This window comes from Schistocerca serialis, chromosome 1 (genome assembly GCF_023864345.2).
Source record: "Schistocerca serialis cubense isolate TAMUIC-IGC-003099 chromosome 1, iqSchSeri2.2, whole genome shotgun sequence".
NCBI classification, from domain to species: domain Eukaryota; kingdom Metazoa; phylum Arthropoda; class Insecta; order Orthoptera; family Acrididae; genus Schistocerca; species Schistocerca serialis.
This window is the reverse complement of record NC_064638.1, coordinates 927792955-927812454: the sequence shown is the minus strand read 5'-3', so window position 1 is coordinate 927812454 and position 19500 is coordinate 927792955.

Sequence of the window (19500 nt, the reverse complement as noted above, 5' to 3'; positions counted from 1 at the left end):
CTTCCTTATCAAATTACCAATATCTCAAAGCCTTAAAATCTCTCTGTAAGCCTAACCTTTCTTTTAATCAAGTTCTTCGATAAACTTCTTTTCTGTCAGTTTCGGTTATTCGAGTATGCGATCTACCTATGTAATCACAAGCATTATTCTGTAACACTACATTTTAAAGTCTTGTATTCTTTTCTTGTCTTACTGTTTATCATCTACATTTCACATTCATATAACCTTGAGTTAAGCTTAAATAACGGCGCACACATCCTAACTTAGATTTCATGTGGTTTTCTAAACTACACAAACTAATGCAGTTTCACGTAGATAAGTTGTCGCTTGTATTCGTGATGTATAAAATAATTACGGCAAGAGAGCCAAGACTGCACGTCCCATCGATGGTACGAGCCCGTGGCTCGATTTATAAAAGGAAAATGTGTTACTCTATAATTTTCCATAAAGACTTGCCGCCCTCTGTGGATGAAGTGTTGCTAATACGGTCAGTGTCCGAAAGTGGGACCGGATGTTAAAGAACGGGCGAACACATGTTCATGACACTGAGAGAACTGGATGATCTTACATCGTCGAGTAAGCACTTCAAGAGGTGGTTTCTTAGGAGTCATTTCTTCGGCAGAGGAGAAATATATTGTAAGTAAACACATCGGCAATAGAGAGGATGACGTGATGGTATTACCAGGCGTCCGTGCGGAAGAATGACTATTTATATTGGTGCTGACGTATGACAAATGGCTTCTTGTCCAAGGCAAAAAATTTTTATGTCCTAATTTTGTAGCATTCTTACACTTTTCCTTATATGACTGGATATTCTTTATGTACGAATTATCGTCGTATTACATCCATTAGTTACGAAACAGTATAAGAAACATGTCAGAAAAATGTTCTTAAAACTGTGACCCTCCTGTCTGGCATAAACTCGGGAAACTGAATTGCTGTAATCGAGTACAAATCACGGGGAAGGTGCCGCAAATCATTTCGCTCATCATCAGTATCATCATAATTGTCATCGTCGTCATAAAATGTCAACTACAATTTGAATGGTGAGTGTCAAAGTAAAAATACCAAGTGCGTGCAAGTGGAAAGTGTTCTGGTGGCTGAAATGCCTTTGTTCTGCTCCCAGATAATAAAACATAAACCAATCTTATTTTACTTTCTCTACTGTCAGAAAAGAGTATAAAAGTAAGAAAGCTGATAAAGCTATCTCTTAGTATTAGCTGATTATGAAATAAAACGCTATGTACTGAAATACTGCTTCCGTTAGTTCTTTATTCGTCATCACTCGCGAAACACCTGTTTAGTAGACGACGGACAGGAGCTACAGCGGTTGAAGCCGGACAAAAAACGCTACCAGTTCCGCAAGAGTTTCCTGCAATTACCAGTAGCTGTGGCTGTTCGCATTCAATCCACGACTTCCATTGACTGCTTCGCTTCGAAAATGCTCATCTAATACGGTTGTTTCCTTTCCTGTACGGTGCACCATGGCTTGTCTGCCTTTGGAGAAGGTAATGGCTGCCTGTCTTTTGCAGACTATAGTCAGTGCAAATGTTATAAACCTATTACATTTTGACGCTCTTCTGACTTTTAAAAAAATGTTACGCAATTTCAAATATCCTTGATACGCAGAAATATTTATTTTAATAAAAGCGGAATAATCATTCCCAAGGATTATACAGTCTCTGTAACATACAAAATCAGCAGTCAGTATGATAGAAACGAATAAATCAATACAGTATTAACATCTTACAAAGACGCTAGCAGAAAGAGAAGGAGACAAAGTACTGTAAACTCTACATAAAGAAGCTAATGATATCGAATGGCAACAAATCGTAAAAGACGGACTGCCGCTGTCGACAACCAAGGAAAAATTAGAACGAACAGATGACCGGATGTAAAACTTTAAAGCCTGCGCTAATTGAAATGCGCGGAGTAGATTTCTTCCTGAATACAAAGTGGTAGCTGTGATATTCAAGAAAATTGCAAATATCGTAGGAGTGACGTCAGGGAAAGCTGTAAAAAGACTACAGTTCCCAACATATTCCGTTTATCTTACGTGCCTTTTAAATCAGCGTGTCTTGCTGTGCTTCGCAAGTCACTTCCTAGGGCTTCATGATAAATGAGAGATATGGGAAGGAGTCATTTTATAATTCCTGGATTATGCGCACGCCTAGCCATCGTTTACGGAAGTCCTACTGAAATATTGATGTAAGATTGCTGGTATAGCTTAGCGTGCAGTGAGGTAACTTTGAAGACCGTTGGTCTAGTACATCCGCCAGCTTCCGCGTGGGTTTTAGGCAGTTTTCCTCACTTGTCTAGGCAGAAACTAGGCTTTTCTCCGATATCCACCTCAGAAAATACGATACACAAACAGATAAAGCGCGATAACACACGTAACCAAGTAACACTATTCACAGATCAATGGCGGACACACACCCTGGGGCGACAGGAATGGCAAAATAAATAAATTTGCCAGATCAAGAAAATAACGGACCTCGTACATCGGGATAAACGCTACGATGGCGAAAGATTAAAATTTACTTTAGTAAGGTGGCAAATAAGTGTAAATGTGATCGGAGGTCACGCAGGTGGAAAGAGAGAACTTATCACGAAGTTTCTGCTCACACACACACATTACCTGCGACCAGCTTTGCGAAAGAAGCGGCGACGCTTTCTGCGCAACCCACCATCATTTTGCACGACAATGCGCGGGCGCATACAGCGCAAGCTGTGGCTGCTCTGGTCGGTCGATGGGACTGGGAAGCACTGTACCATCCACCACACTCCCCGGAATTAAGTCCTTGTGACTTTGGTTTGATTCCGGAGATGAAGGAACCACTTCGTGGCAATCGCTTCAGAACTGGCTCAGAGATTCGACAGGCAGTAGACCGCTCCACTAGCACCATCAACAGAACAGGCTCTACCAAAGGTGTACTACGCCTTCCACATCGCTGGCAATGGGTTCTACACAACGCTGGTGATTACTCTGAAGGACAATAACAATGTGTCCGGAAACGCTTACTTTCCATGTTAGAGCTCATTTTATAACTTCTCTTCAAATCACATTAATCATGGAATGGAAACACACAGCAACAGAACGTACCAGCGTGACTTCAAACACTTTGTTACAGGAAATGTTCAAAATGTCCTCCGTTAGCGAGGATACATGCATCCACCCTCCGTCGCATGGAATCCCTGATGCGCTGATGCAGCCCTGGAGAATGGCGTATTGTATCACAGCCTTCCACAATACGAGCACGAAGAGTCTCTACATTTGGTACCGGGGTTGCATAGACAAGAGCTTTCAAATGCCCCCATAAATGAAAGTCAAGAGAGTTGAGGTCAGGAGAGCGTGGAGGCCATGGAATTGGTCCGCCTCTACCAGTCCATCGGTCACCGAATCTGTTGTTGAGAAGCGTACGAACACTTGGACTGAAATGTGCAGGAGCTCCATCGTGCATGAATCACATGTTGTGTCGTACATGTAAAGGCACATGATCTAGCAGCCCAGGTAGAGTATCCCGTATGAAATCATGATAACGTGCTCCATTGAGCGTAGGTGGAAGAACATACTGACGAAATTCTAACATGGAAATTAAGCGTTTCCGGACACATGTCCACATAATATCTTTTCTTTATTTGTGTGTGAGGAATGTTTCCTGAAAGTTTGGCCGTACCTTTTTGCAACACCCTGTATATATTCGCAACGTCATGTTAGTACCCCATCTCCAGACACATCTTCGGCTTGGAATCTGATTGACTGGAGTAGAGTTGTCTTCAGTTATGAGTTCCGTTTCGAACTGAGCTCCGATGTCCAGCGAAGAAGTGTCTGGAGACGCACTGGACAGTGCTTAGATACCAGCCTGACTGTCACCCGTCATATGGCCCAACAACCAGGAATGATGGTCTGGGATGCCATTTCCTTTCATAGCAGGAATCCTTAGGTTTTCATCCGTGGCATCCTTACAACACATCGGTGAGGTGACGACATTTTACGCCCCGTTTTGCGGCCTCTCATGATATGCTATCCTGGGCTTACATTTCATCAAGATAATGATCGCCCGCACACAGTGAGAGTTTCCATTGCTTTCCTTCGTGCCTGCCAAATCTCACTTCTGCCGGCAAGGTCGCCGGATCTCTCCCCAATTGAGAACGTTTGGTGCATTATGGGCAGGCCCGCCAAGCAACTCCGGATTTTGAAGATCGAACGCGCCAATTGGACAGAATCTGGAACGATATCCCTCAGGAGGACATCGAACAAGTCTCTTAAACAATGTCGAGCCGAATAACTGCTTGAATAAGAGCCATTGGGGGACAAAGGCGTTATTGACTTGCTCAGTTTGTGAAGCTCTTTCTCTTGAATAAATCATCAAATTTTCCGGAAATTTTAATCATTTGTTTGTCTGTACATGTGACACATCTATCGATTTCTGTCTCATTCGGGTAATTCCTTCGTGGTGCGTCTTTTTCTTTTTCTCTTAGAGACTATTTAATCTCCGGTGCTTTAGGTATAAGTCTGCGACCAGCAAATGTCTTCATGGAGCCAGCTGAGTCACGACAAAGAAAAAAGCAGTGGATGAACACGGCTGTTATTTATTCATCAGTTAGAGGACGAATTTCGGAAGCAAAGACTCGCTACCCGCTAAGCCTCGCCCCTGCAGTCCGACTCGGCGAGACACAATGACTGCCCGGTTGTGTATACAAATGGATTGTATGTAAATCAGGCTCCACATTTGTTTTTTTTTTTTTTTGTAGACTTATTTGTTTACGCATCACCGTGAAATGTATATTCATGCGGCATCAACGAGTTAAAAACTCGCGGGTGATTCTGTTTACACGGCACGGAGCGCGCGGGGCGAGATATACACGAGACCTAAACACCCCCCCGCGAGCAGCGCGTGACTCGCCGCATGGCCCGTACAGGACCTGGAACATGCGGTCGTGCACTATCCTGCTGAAATGTAGGGTTACGCAGGGATCGAATGGAGGGTAGAGCCACAGGTCGTAACACATGTGAAATGTAGGTCCACTGTTCAAAGTGCCGTCAATGCGAACGAGAGGTGATCGAGACGTGTAACCAATGGCATCCCATACCATCACGACGGGTGAAACACCAGTATAGCGATGACGAATACTCGCTTCCAATGTGCGTTCACCGCGATGTCGCCAAACACGATTGCGACCATCATGATGCTGTAAACAGAACCTGGATTCATCCGAAAAAATGACGTTTTGCCATTCGTGCACCCAGGTTCGTCGTTGAGTACACCATCGCAGGCGCTCCTGATGTAGCGTCAAGGGTAACCGTAGCCATGGTCTCCGAGCTGATAGTCCATGCTGCTGCAAACGTCGTCGAACTGTTAGTGCAGATGGTTGTTGTCTTGCAAACGTCCCTATCTGTTGACTCGGGGATCGAGACGTGGCTGCACGATCCATTACAGCCATGCGGATAAGATGCCTGTCATTTCGACTGCTAGAGATACGAGGCTGTTGGGATCCGGCAGGGCGTTCTGTATTACCCTCCTGAACCCACCCATTCCATATTCTGCTGACAGTCATTCGATCTCGACCAACGTGAGCAACAATGTCGCGTTACGATATACCAAAATCGCTATAGGCTACAATCCGACCTTTATCAAAGTCGAAAACCCGATGGTACGCATTTCTCCTCCTCATACGAGGCATCACAACAACGTTTCACCAGGCAACGCCAGTCAACTGCTGTTTGTGTATGAGAAATCGGTTGGAAACTTTCCTCATGTCAGCACGTTGTAGGTGTCGCCACCGGCGCTAACCTTATGTGAATGCTCTGAAAAGCTTATCATTTGCGTATCACAGCATGTTCTTCCTGTCGGTTAAATTTCGCGTCTGCAGCACGTCATCTTCGAGGTGTAGCAATTTTAATGGCCAGTAGTATATATAATCTCTCTGTGTGTGTGTGTGTGTGTGTGTGTGTGTGTGTGTGTGTGTGTAAGGTTGTTAATTTCAGGAAGTCTGTTGGTCATGCACACCTGCATTATATATACACGGCCTATGTTCGAAAACAGCGGTTAATAATAACTCACAGACAGCAGTTGGCAGCACTAACATTGTAGGTTATACAAATCGTGTGGGGGAGGGGGGGGGGACGTGGGAAAAACAACGCAGTCATTGTCGAAATTCGGAAATGGAGCTATTTATCTGATGTCCGAAAGGGCATGGGTTTTAGATCTCGGATCGAGCGTGTAAGCATTTACTAAACTGCTAATTTTCAGATGGCTCTAAGTACTATGGGACTTAATATCTGAGGTCATCAGTCCCCTAGAACTTAGAACTTCTTAAACCTAACTAACCTAAGGACACCACACACATCCATGCCCGAGGCAGGATTCGAACCTGCGACCGTAGCGGCCGCGCGGGTCCGGACTGGACCACCTAGAACCGCTCGGCCACAGCGGCCGGCTACTATCTAAGAGATTTCATTCAGAAAGCAACTTTTTCCATTTTGATATTATGATCATCAGAGCTATCTTTATTACTTCTCACATGAAAGGGCTGTTAGAATGTCAGTTTTCAACTTCTTCTCTGAGGTCACCAAAAACGTACTTTAAACTCAGAGCGTAATTTTACATGAACTATATCTCTGACAAATACATTGCATTCGATTTGCTGCTTCTAAAAAGGACATGAACTGCGTTTTAAAGCTGGCCGGTGTGGCCGAGCGGTTCTAGGGCTACAGTCTAGAACCGCGCGACCGCTACGGTCGCAGGTTCGAATCCTGCCTCGGGCATGGATGTGTGTGATGTCCTTAGGTTAGTAGGTTTAAATAGTTCTAAGTTCTACGGGCCTGATGACCTCATAAGTTAAGTTCCATAGCGCTCAGACCCATTTGAACCATTTTGCGTGTTAAACATTTTTGTCTGAAGCCTTGGACAACCACAAACTGGAAATAAACACAAACAAGGCTAAAATAATTGTGATGGGCAAATCGAACGGCATGTAAAGATAAGATAAACATTAAGATACGACATAAAATATTTATAGAAGTACTTTATTTTTGGATCTTGGGAAATACAATAACTGATGGCAACAGAAGCATAATGGATACTAAAAAGAGAACTACAGTGACTAAACAAGCCTACAGAAATATGAATAATTTATTAAGAAACATTCACCTTAATACAGAACCCAAAAAAATTTATCACGACTTTTATTTCAAGCATTTTAAGCTATGGCGGTGGAGGATGGATTAGACAAACAAGAAAAGAAATAAATTAGATAAAGATGTGTAATTTGTGAAGAGCCACAAAAGCGTCCTGGACTGAATGGCAATCTAATGAACAAATAATAAAAGAAATTAATGAGAAAAAGACACTAATGAATTGATACATAGAAGAAAAACTGAATTAATTGGACATCTAATTCGGCCTAACATATTCATGGAAAAAACAAGGTTGGACGAAGTATCCTGGGAAAAAGTCAAGAAGCCGGCCCAGAACATCCGAATTAGGAAGTGTTGTTAATGGAATGAACTGTAGCATGTAATGAAGTGAAGTATTTTTTTGTTTTCCCTAAATGACGTCACGATAAGAGCAGCGCTGCTCTTCTTTACGTTTTGCTGGTCAGATTCTTTATTTACTTTAACAACAATGCTTCCCAACACCATGGTTTCATTCGCTGACGGTTTGTGTATCTCGACACTATCATACCATTATCAACTTGATGGCCTTTTATCCCGGGCCACAGACCTACACGGACCGAAGAGGGAAACATGGAGTCACGCGGAGGTCCACCGCTTATTGTCCAATTCCTGCACGTGTTGTTTTCCTCTTTGTGCACTCGGCGCTCAAGCACCGCTAATAACCGCCGACAAACCAGCGCCAACTGATGGTTATACAGGGCGCCAGCTTATCCGTTTCATAATCCGCTTTCCTCGTCGGCCTGTTCAAACACGGCTCGCATAAAACGGGTCTGACTGTGGAGTGGCGCCCCCATTCGGATCAGTTTTTGTTCGGTCGTAGGCTAATTACGCAGCAAACAAAAGGGGACTTAGGCTGCCGAGTGCAGGAGGAAAGGCTGCCTCCGACATCGACTGAAACCGCCTTGCAATCAGCATGCGTTTGACCGTTCACAGCGCTATTCGTCTAGTCTACGCGAGCTTCACGTGGTATTACCTCCTCTTTGTGACAGGAATGATGACTTTCAGCAAGTCTACCACGAATAACGCAACTTCCCCCGTCAGTTTTACTTGGTAATTTTTCCAATTATCAAAGCAAACATTTATCTTTTTTACCTTATTTTTGTAGGTAATTTTTGCCTTCATGGGATCTGACAACGAATTTGATATACTTTAACAATTCTGAGAGACTGTTTCTACCTCACGTTTTGTCATTTTACAACGTAGTCGTGTACATTGCCTTATTTACTGACGAGATCACCCACTTACTTAAAAATGTGTGTTTCCTGCGATTTTCACGTGATTTTCCTTCCTTCCTTCGACGGGTGAAGTATTCTGAAAGGAGAACCCGTGTGAAATGATAACTCAGTTTTTGGCTTGTGAGTCTATTACTTATATTATTGGGATTCGATTCCCAACTAGCCATAGGACTTTGTCTACCACTTAATTTTGACAATACATTTCCGTCGTAATAGAGTTACGCAATAATTTGGATTAAATCTTAAGCAAAATAATGACATGACTTATTTACAGAAGACTGGAAAGATAACTTTGGATTCCGTAGAAATGTAGGATACGCGAAGCAATATTGAGCATACAACTTCTCTTACAAGGGAACCTCCCCATCGCACCCCCCTCAGATTTAGTTATAAGTTGGCACAGTGGATAGGACTTTAAAAACTGAACACAGATCAATTGAAAACAGGAAGAAGTTGTGTGGAACTATGAAAAAATAAGCAAAATATACAAACTGAGCAGTCCATGTGCAAGATAGGCAACATATCTCGTATAGAATATATGAGACGTGTTTTCCTGTGGAGGAATCGGTTGATCTATGACCTTGCGATCAAATGTTTTCGGTTCCCATTGGAGAGGTACGTCCTTTCGTCTACTAATCGCACGGTTTTGAGGTGCGGTCGCAAAACACAGACACTAAACTTATTACAGTGAACAGAGACGTCAATGAACGAACGGACAGATCATAACCTAAAAAAAAGAAATAAGTAAATTTTCCACTCCAGGGATGACTTGAACCAAGGACCTCTCGCTCCGCAGCTGCTCACGCTAACCACGGGACCACGGCGTTCCTGAGCTTACAGTATCCTTGATGTTGCCTATGTTGCACATGGACTACTCAGTTGGTATATTTTGCTTATTTTTTTCATAGTTCCACACAACTGCTTCCTGTTTTCTCGATTGACCTGTGTTCAGTTTTTCAAGGCCTATCCATTGTGCCAACTTATAACTAAATCTGAGGGGGGTGCGATGGGGAGGTTCCCTTGTTAGAAGATAGATTAAGGGAAGGCAAACCAATGCTTATAGCATTTGTAGTTCGTAGACTTAGAGAAAGATTTTGACCATGTTGGCTGGAATACACTTACGAAATTCTGAAGGTAACAGGCGTAAAATACTGGCAGCGAGAGGTTCTATACTGCTTGTACAGAAACCAGATGGCAGTTAAAAGAGTGGAGCGGCAAGAGAAACAATGCTTGAGAAGGCGGACAGGGTGATGGCCTAGTCCCGCTGTCATTCAATCTGTGCAGTGAACAAGTAGTAAAAGTAACCAAAGAAAAATCTGCAGAAAGAATTAAAGTTAAGTGAGAAAAATAAAAACATTGTGGTTTTCCGACGATACTGTAATTCTGTCAGGGACTGCAAACGACTTGGAAGAGCAGTTGAACGGAATGAACAGTGTCTTGAGTAGAGAATATAAGTTGATCATCAACGAAACCAAAACAAGGGTAATGGAACGTAGTCGAATTAAGGAAGTCGCCGCTGACAGTATCGGATTAGGAAACAACACACTAAGAGTAGTAAATGAGTTTTGCTATTTGGCAATAAAATAACTGATGATGATTGAAGTAGAAAGAATATAAAATGTAGACTAGCAATTGGAATAAAAGGGTTTCTGAAGAAGATAAATTTGTTTACATCTAACATAGTTTTAGGTGTTAGCAAGTATTTTCTGAAGGTATTTGTCTAGATTGTAGCCTTGTATGGAAGTGAAACGTGGACGATAAACAGTTAAGGGAATAGAAGCTTTTGAAATGTGGTGTTATTGAAGAATGCGGAAGATCAGACGGGTAAATCACTTATCTAATGAGGAAGTACTGAATAGAAATCGGGAGAAAAGAAATTTGTGGCACAGCTTGACTGAAAGAAGGGATTAGTTGATAGACCCATTCTGAGACATCACGGGGTCACCAATCTGCTACTGGTGGGGCAGTAAGCAGGTTCAGATGTTCAAATGGTTGTGAAATCTTATGGGACTTAACTGCTAAGGCCATCAGTCCCCAAGCTTACACACTACTTTAACCTAAATTATCCTAAGACAAACACACACACCCATGCCCGAGGGAGGACTCGAACCTCCGCCGGAACCAGCTGCACAATCCATGACTGCAAAACAGGTTCAAAGGGACGTAGGCTGCACTAGTTATTCGGAGATGAAGAGAGTTGCATAGGATAGAGATTTCGATGAGAGCGGCATCAAACCAGTCTTCGAACTCAAGACCACAACAACCGCTGCAACAACAGCTCGAAAATTATGACAGTGTTAAAACTGCTCACGTTTGTTGTTGTTATAGATCTGAAATCAACTGCATGACATGTACTTCTCAAGTTTTCGGACAAAGTCTTATAAAATGAGGTATTCCTAAGAACTTATGCAAAAGCAATGCACTTAGCACTGATTTAAACAAATGATTATTATTATTATCATTATAGGAAGACATTTTACATATTTTAGATTTACTATTATTAAATACCTGAAGATGACTACAAGTTATATTTGGGGTTAGTGGGGGAATCAGACAGAAACAAACTGTGACATCCCCTGTTGTTGTTGTGGTCTTCGGTCCAGAGACTGGTTTGATGCAGCTCTCCATGCCATTCTATCCTGTCCAAGCTGCTTCATCTCCAAGTACCTACTGCAGCCAATATCCTTCTGAATCTTGGTCTCCCTCTACAATTTTTATCCTCCATGCTGCCCTCCAATACTAAATCGGTGATCCCTTGATGCCCCAGTATGTATTCTACCAGCCGATCTCTTCTTCTAGTCATGTTCTGCCACAGGTTCCTCTTCTCTAAAAAAAATGTTCAAATGTGTGTACATTCCTAAGGGACCAAACTGCATCGGTCCCTAGACTTACACACCACTTAAACTAACTTATGCTAAGAACGACACACACACACACACACACACACACACACACACACACACACACACACACACACACACACACAAACCCGAGGGAGGACTCCAACCTCCGGCGGGAGGGCCTCTTCTCCCCAATTCTATTCAATGCCTCCTCATTAGTTACGTGATCTACCTATTTAATCTTCAGCATTCTTCTGTAGCACCACATTTCGAAAGCTTCGATTCTCCTCTTATCTAAACTATTTATCGTCCATGTTTCACTTCCATACATGGCTACACTCCATACAAATACTTTCAGAAACGACTTCCTGACAGGTAAATCTACACTCGACGTTAAATTTCTCTTATTCAGAAATCCTTTCGTTGCCATTGCCATTCTACATTTTATATCCTCTCTACTTCGACCATCATCAGTTATTTTGCTCCCCAAATAGCAAAACTCATCTACTACTTTAAGTGCCTCATTTCCTAACCTAATTCCATCAGCATCATATGATTTAATACGCCTACCAAAACCGAAACCTGAAAGCCCATGGTAAGTTGCGGAGTACTGCTTAAAGTGTGATGATGTGTGACAATAAGGGAGGGTAATGTGTTTAGCACACAGAATTTTCGGTTGGCAATGTCGGATATCGAAATCGAAATCGCCGTTTCTTAACTGACTTCTCAGCTGTGTTCAGAAGTTGAGAGGCTGCCGTTGTAGCATTCCTTTAGAGAAGAATGGAACTGATCAACAACTTATATCGGAATAATTGCATTTTTGTATACATCAGACAAACCTATTGCTGCAGTACAACACATGGGGTTGCTTGATAATGGCATATAGTTCTTCCGAAATTATATTTTAGGATTCCTGTAAGAAAACCATAATGTCGAATGTTGAAACTAATTTAATTCATTACGCCATATGTTTCTACCATGAACTGGAGATCGACAGCAACTGGAGATCGACAGCAACTGGAGATCGACAGCAACTGGAGATCGACAGCAACTGGAGATCGACAGCAACTGGAGATCGACAGCAACTGGAGATCGACAGCAACTGGAGATCGACAGCAACTGGAGATCGACAGCAACTGGAGATCGACAGCAACTGGAGATCGACAGCAACTGGAGATCGACAGCAACTGGAGATCGACAGCAACTGGAGATCGACAGCAACTGGAGATCGACAGCAACTGGAGATCGACAGCAACTGGAGATCGACAGCAACTGGAGATCGACAGCAACTGGAGATCGACAGCAACTGGAGATCGACAGCAACTGGAGATCGACAGCAACTGAAGACCATAGTGGGCGAATTGGTTTCTTGTGGGTCGAAGTTATTTAGTTGATTCCGAAATTGTATCACATGTGAGCAGAGGAAGCTGTTGCGTAATAATCATTTTCAATTTAATGGCTGTTCTGAGACGCAACACGTATTCAGCAGATGTCAGAGCACAAAACAATCACGATTTACACAAACAACTATAATCAAAACACTTCAATTGAATTACTACTAAAATATACGGGGTGTTCCAGGATGAAATATCAGAATTCATGGGTATGACAGGAACGGTCGTTGGAAGCAAAAATCAATGAAAGATGGGCTCTGAAATGCATGCCTTAAGAGCTATGAGCACTGGTAAGTGTCGTGTGACTAGGGCCTCCCGTCGGGTAGGCCGTTCGCCGGGTGCAAGTCTTTCGATTTGACGCCAATTCGGCGACTTGAGCGTCGATGGGGTTGAAATGATGATGGTTAGGACAACACAACACCCAGTCCCTGAGCTGAGAAAATCTCCGACCCAGCCGGGAATCGAACCCGGGCCCTTAGGATTGACATTCTGTCGCGGTGACCACTGAGCTACCGGGGGCGGACATGAGCACTAGTACATTTTCAATACTGTAAAACAAATCTCTTTTACTGCATGCTCCTTGCTTCCCATATTTTGGGAGAAGGTAGTATGGACAAAGAAAAATCATCATGTTAGCGTGGGCTCTAAAATGAATACCACAAGTGTGTTCATTAGAAGAGACGTGTCTCACATTAGCCGCCGGCCGGAGTGGCCGAGCGGTTCTAGGAGCTTCAGTCTGGAACCGCGCGACCGCTACGGTCCTGCCTCGGGCATGGATGTGTGTGATGTCCCTAGGTTAGTTAGGTTTAAGTAGTTCTAAGGTCTAGGGGACTGATGACCTTAGAAGTTAAGTCCCATAGTGCTCAGAGCCCTTTGAACCAGTCACATTAGCCAAAACGAACGGGCCCTCTTAGCTCTTAAGATATGCGTAGATTGGTTGACCGTTTTGGGGGAGGGGACCAAACAGCGAGTTCATCGGTCCAGTCGCATTAGGGAAGGAAATTGGCCGGAAGGCCAGTAAATTCATAAAACAGACAAGTCGTAAAACATAAATAACAAGTAGCCAACATACCGTCGCTAAGAAGCCCGAGAGTTTTGGCGACCCCTCCAGACAGGAGAAGCCAGCGCGCTGCTACGCTGTGAAGGGCCGGAACCGCACGTGCGTGCCACGGCCACTGCCAATTAAGTAAAACGTCTTTTGTCGGCGGTGTGCGCCGGCCATAGCTGGGCTTCCCGATGAGATGGTCCCTGGACGGCGGCGGCCCCTGCACCGCTCCTCTGTGGCCGCGGCAGGGGACCGACTCATCCGGCGAATTACTCGCTACGCGCCGCTCAGCTGGCCAATCCCATTTGCCGGGCCGGTCGCGCACCTGCTTGTCTTGCGGGATTTTAATCCGGCCATCTGATTGCCTGCGAATCTGCTGTTCTTTCTGTGCTGTTCGCTTACCGCAGTCCTCTGTTTCTGCCTTCTCTATCACTTAGCATCAAGTGTAGCTGTGCGAAACGGCAGTGGAATGCGATAAGGAATTCCATTAACTCTATTAGGAAATTTACGATTATACAAAAAAGTTAAACGACGGAACCGTAATCCAGTCAAATTAAAGCAAACGATACTTATTCTATTGTCGCCAAAGTACATGGCGCTTGATGACTACGAAGATAAGATACGAGAAATTAGGGCTCATACAGAGGCACATAGACAGTCGTTTTTCCCTCGCTCTATTTGTCAGTGAAACAGGAAAGGAAACTATAAGTAGTGGTACCCTCCGCCAGGCACCGTACGGTGGCTTGCGGAGTATCGCTGTAGATATAGAGGCCGTTTAGGAAATGAAACACCAAAAGTAGCAGATCAGTTTTGCCATTTGGGAAGTAAAACAACAACGATGGCAGGAGAGGTGATGCACTGTCCAGTCATCTGTCGAAAGCCTGAATAACCACCTTTTACAGCGCGAGATTTGCAGGAAGAATGTCAGTCAGGTTCTGCAACGTATCGCCAAGGATGTGGACCCTTGCCGACTTCAGTGCCGTAGGCAGCTGCGCTAGGTTTCTCGGTTGAGGATTCGTAGCGCAAACAGGCCGATCGATGTTGCCCCGCAGGTACTCGATTTTGTCTAGATCCGGAGAGATCGGTGGCCAGGGGAGTACGCTAAAACCATCCCGGTGCTCTTAGAACAACGCACGTATTCTGCGAGCTGTGTGACACGTTGCATTGTCCTGCTCGTAGATGCCATCGTGCTGAGGAAAAGCGAACTCCATTTAGGGGTGGACATCGGCCCCAACGATAGGTGCTTGCTTGTGCTGATCCATTGTGACTTCCAGAATGACGAGATCATCCATGGAATGCAACGAAAACGTTTCCCAGACCCCAACGCCCCCTCGACTGGCAAGGTGTTTGCTTTCAGACCTATCATGCCGTACACGATGGAGCATAAAACGTGATTCAACTGAAAAGGCTGTCAGTCGCCACTCGGTGGCCGGCCACTGCGGTATTGGCGTGCAAATTCCACCCTCCGCCGCCGCCGACGACCAGCAGTCAGCATGGGTCCATGAACCAGGCGCCTGCTGCATAGGCCCAGACGCAGCAACTTTCGCTGAACGGTCGTTAAGGAGGCACTGTTGTTAGCTCGAGTGTTCATCTGAGCGATCTGTTGCCCAATAATTGCACGTCTATTCGCCCGTACAAGTCTCCGCAGCGTCCTTCACCACTGTCATCAACTGCCCGAACCACACTTCCGTTGGCGCCGGTTTTGGATATTCGTTAACCACGACGGCACGCACATAATTTACAAACTGAACTGTTTTGGAAGTGCTTCTACCCCTGGCCCGAGAGCCGATACTCATGCCCTTTTGGACATCAGATAAATCACTCCGGTTCCGCATTGCGACGCCTGTAATGTCCTTGCCGTCCCCCCCCCCCCCCCGACACACTTTATGCACAATCCACTGCTAGTGCTGCCACATTCCGTCTGCGTGGTTATTGCACGTTGATGTCGAATGTAAGGGGGGGGGGGGGGGGGGGGGGGGAGAGTGGAAAGAGAAACGTATCAGGTAAGATAAGAATAGAAGCGTTTTAAATGTGGTGCTACAGAATAAAGCTGATTATTAGATGACACTACTTGACCAAATATGGAGTCGCCCGCCCGGTTGGCCGTGCGGTCTAACGCACGGCTTTCCGTGCGGGAAGGAGCGCCTGGTCCCCGGCACGAATCCGCCCGGCGGATTTGTGTCGAGGTCCGGTGAACCGAACAGTCTGTGGATGGTTTTTAGGCGGTTTTCCGTGTGCTTCGGCGAATACGGGCTGGTTCCCCTTATTTCGCCTCAGCTACACTCTGTCGGCGATTGCTGCGCAAACAAGTTCTCCACGTACGCGTACACCACCATTACTCTACCACGCAAACGTAGGGGTTACACTCGTCTGGTGTTAGACGTTCCCTAGGGGGTGCACTAGGGACCGAACCGCACAACAACCCTGGGTTCAGTGTGAGGCGGCGGAGGGGTGAAGTGGACTGCGGTAGTCGTCGTGGGGTTGTGAACCACTGCGGCTGCGCCGGGGACGGAGCCTCTCCGTCGTTTCTAGGTCCCGGTTAACATGCAATACAATACAAATATGGAGTCGGTTGATATGACACAACCAAAGGTAACAAGGAATTGAAAGAATTGGCAGTCTGGTACTGAGTGAAATGTGGGAAGGAAAGAGAGTAGAGGAAGACCAAGACTCGGTCACAATCAGCGGATTCAGCAGTGCTGTAAGTGTGCCAGTATCGCTTGATTTTATTGGGCTGCTTTCCAGCATCCTCCTTTAACTTCTGTTACAATAATTATGTAAAGGCTTGCACAGAATAGTTTAGTGTGGAGGCGTGCAAGGCAATCTTCGGAATGCAGACCACAGCAATAGTACAGAGAAACATCGTACGAACTGATCAGATGAAGATAATGCGCAACTATCTGTATAAATATCCAGGTAAAATTGCCAGTGCGATGCTATGCTTCAAGTAATAATAAACAACATTTTCTGATGTTATCAGTCAAGGTTCGCAGCTGCGAGACAACTAGCTTCTAAAGAAGAAGCTGGCGCGTTGATAGAAAGACCGCTTATTTTGCTTCTGTTGCCGAACTGCTATTCCTGTCGCCACATCGTCAGTTTAACCCAGGACGAGAGGAACTTCGCGTACACGCTGCATGCGCAACTGGTAATCTCTTTTCTGTGTGAATCTGTGTTTTCGCTATGTGAGTTCTTTGTCTTTGTGGCGGAAATAAGTAATTAACCAGGTTATTTCCTTTACGACTCGCGGAAATTGTCTAAACGCTTGGATGTAGGCGATACAACAGGTAACCCGTCGTTTAGTCCTTCCCACATGTCCTACTTTGATCCGCCTCACCTCGTGGTCTTACAAGTTAGTTCCTTACGTGTTACGTCACACATACTGATCACAGTTTAAGCAAGGACTTCTTTAAAAGATAGCAGAAACAACAGTTCATGTTTCACGGCTGTTTGAGTCCACAGTCTCCAAACATTGATGAAACGAAGTCACAGTTCCGCTAAGCCTGTGTATTACTTGAATGAGGTGTGATAGTGGTGGCCGCGTGGTTAGAGGCGCCATGCCCTGATTGCGAGACCCCTCCCACCGGAGGTTCGAGTCCAACCTCGGGCATGGGTGTGTGTGTGTGTGTCTTGTTCTTAGCATAGGTTAGTACCCCCCCGGGACAGAATTAGTCTAAGGACCGATGACCTCTGCAGTTTGGTCCCTTAAGAACTCACACATATTTGAACATTTTTTTGTGATAGTGGCGAGCTAAGCACTTTGTTCAAATAACATACACTCTCAATTGAATCATGACTTCTTTTACTCGATATGTATGGTTTGTTCGTAATGTGGAAAAGAATAGCAATTCTGCAGCCATGCGGTATTGACCAACCAATGCGTCAGTCTCTGTCGAGGGCGTCACTGGATATGAATACGGAATGACATTTAGTTTTGATAAAGGCTTTCTGCTCGTTAATGCCAGCTCTCGAGCCTGAATCGTTACTTCTCGAAGACATTCTTCATTTCTGCTGAGAAAAGTGTCTTCCCCACAAAGGAGTAATCCTTGGCAGCGACGGGAATAGAGTCTGGGTATTTTGCGTGACCATTGATCTGTACAAATGGACGTCATCCCATAAAAATTCCGTTACTGGTTACAAAAACACTAAATTCACTTCATATTATTCCGACAACTTGTGTTCGTTTGTAATCCCCATATAGCTAAAAAGACTTTCCCGTGCTATAGCTTTCTAGGGTGAAGGAGAAATACCAATAATAGATATTAGAATATGACATGAAAATGATGAGTGAACAGCCGAACGCTGATTTATGCAATATCAGACTCGTAATTTGCATTGAACACCGCTTACTGTATATGTCACCATTCGAATTGCTGGCACAATATAAGACTTTTTAGAATACTGATGCTAGACTCCTCATGTCACTTTTTTTATTACGACCATCGGTTCCATCGCATTGCTCAAGGGTTATTTTTCTCTGGGTAGCAATTACATTCTGTCTTACACTCATCTTATTCCACATCATAAGCGTCTCTTACTTTTTGTTCACAGTAGTTATTTACGAGGTATGTTAGTGCCAGTAAAATCTGTCGAATTTTGGAAAATGTCGAAATGTCTTTACGTCATCGCGGACCAAGTGTCCTTTCAATAGAAAACGTCTCTTTTTAAATACTGTGACGTCAGTTAATTTTTTTTGTATAAGTATCATAAAAACAATAAAAATGCAGCAAATATTAATTGGACTTAAATAGTACGGTAACTACGTTTCTTGAACTATTTCATCTCATCCTTCCTGTGTAGTATCCTACATATACTTGTATATCGTTGTTCCAGTACAGCTGAATCCTAATAATTTTATAATTATTGAATAACATCCACAGTGTCTGCAGATTTCATCCCCATTTTGACGTGCAAAGACATTCGTTTATGCGAACAGTTCAAAATTTCACTCTCAATTACCACGTTTCACACAGTTTCATAGAACTTGTCTAAGTATAGTATAATTGGTTTTACTGACAAACAAGGAAGCAAGGCTTCAATTTAACGTCCTCTCACTGTCGAATCCCTTAGAATTAAAATACTACTTTAGTTATTAACGGCTCGCATATGAGAGGCAGGAAGTGAGCGGATTCTGTGTAAAGGAATCATACCGGTATTCGCCAGAACCGACTTAGAGAAACCACGAAGAATATAAACCAGTATTGTTGGACAGTATTAGAATCCATCTCTCTCTCTCTCTCTCTCTCTCTCTCTCTCTCTCTCTCTCTCTCTCTCACACACACACACACACACACACACACACACACACACACACACCGAATGCTAGTCCAGTGCCTTAACTACTGTTATCTGTTCCAAGAAGTCTTCCACCATCAATAACATGCACTTGGTGTGTACACGCTTCGTATAAAGATAAACGGTAAGCGCAGAATTACTCGGTTGTTAACTGACCGGTTGTTTGCGTAAGGTGAACCATGACTCTTTCAGTAGCCGCATTCCACTTGCGGTGTCTCGCTCGTATGTACGGCCACGCCCAAAACATCTTGATCATGTCGGTGTCGAAACAAGCCAGTCTCGTAATTTAGTTCCAGCAGCGGACCCATTTCCCAACTGCGCACTACAGACCTGACGTGACTGTTTTAACTTTGTCTTACTTCCGTGCATAACGCGTTGCGCCTTCCTCCCTGTATATATAAAACGCACTGTGATGATTTAAATGTATGAAGTATGCCGTACAGGCGTATGGCCATAATTTTCGTTGGTAAACAAGGAAGAAAGATGTACATCAACTATACACTCGACTCATTGT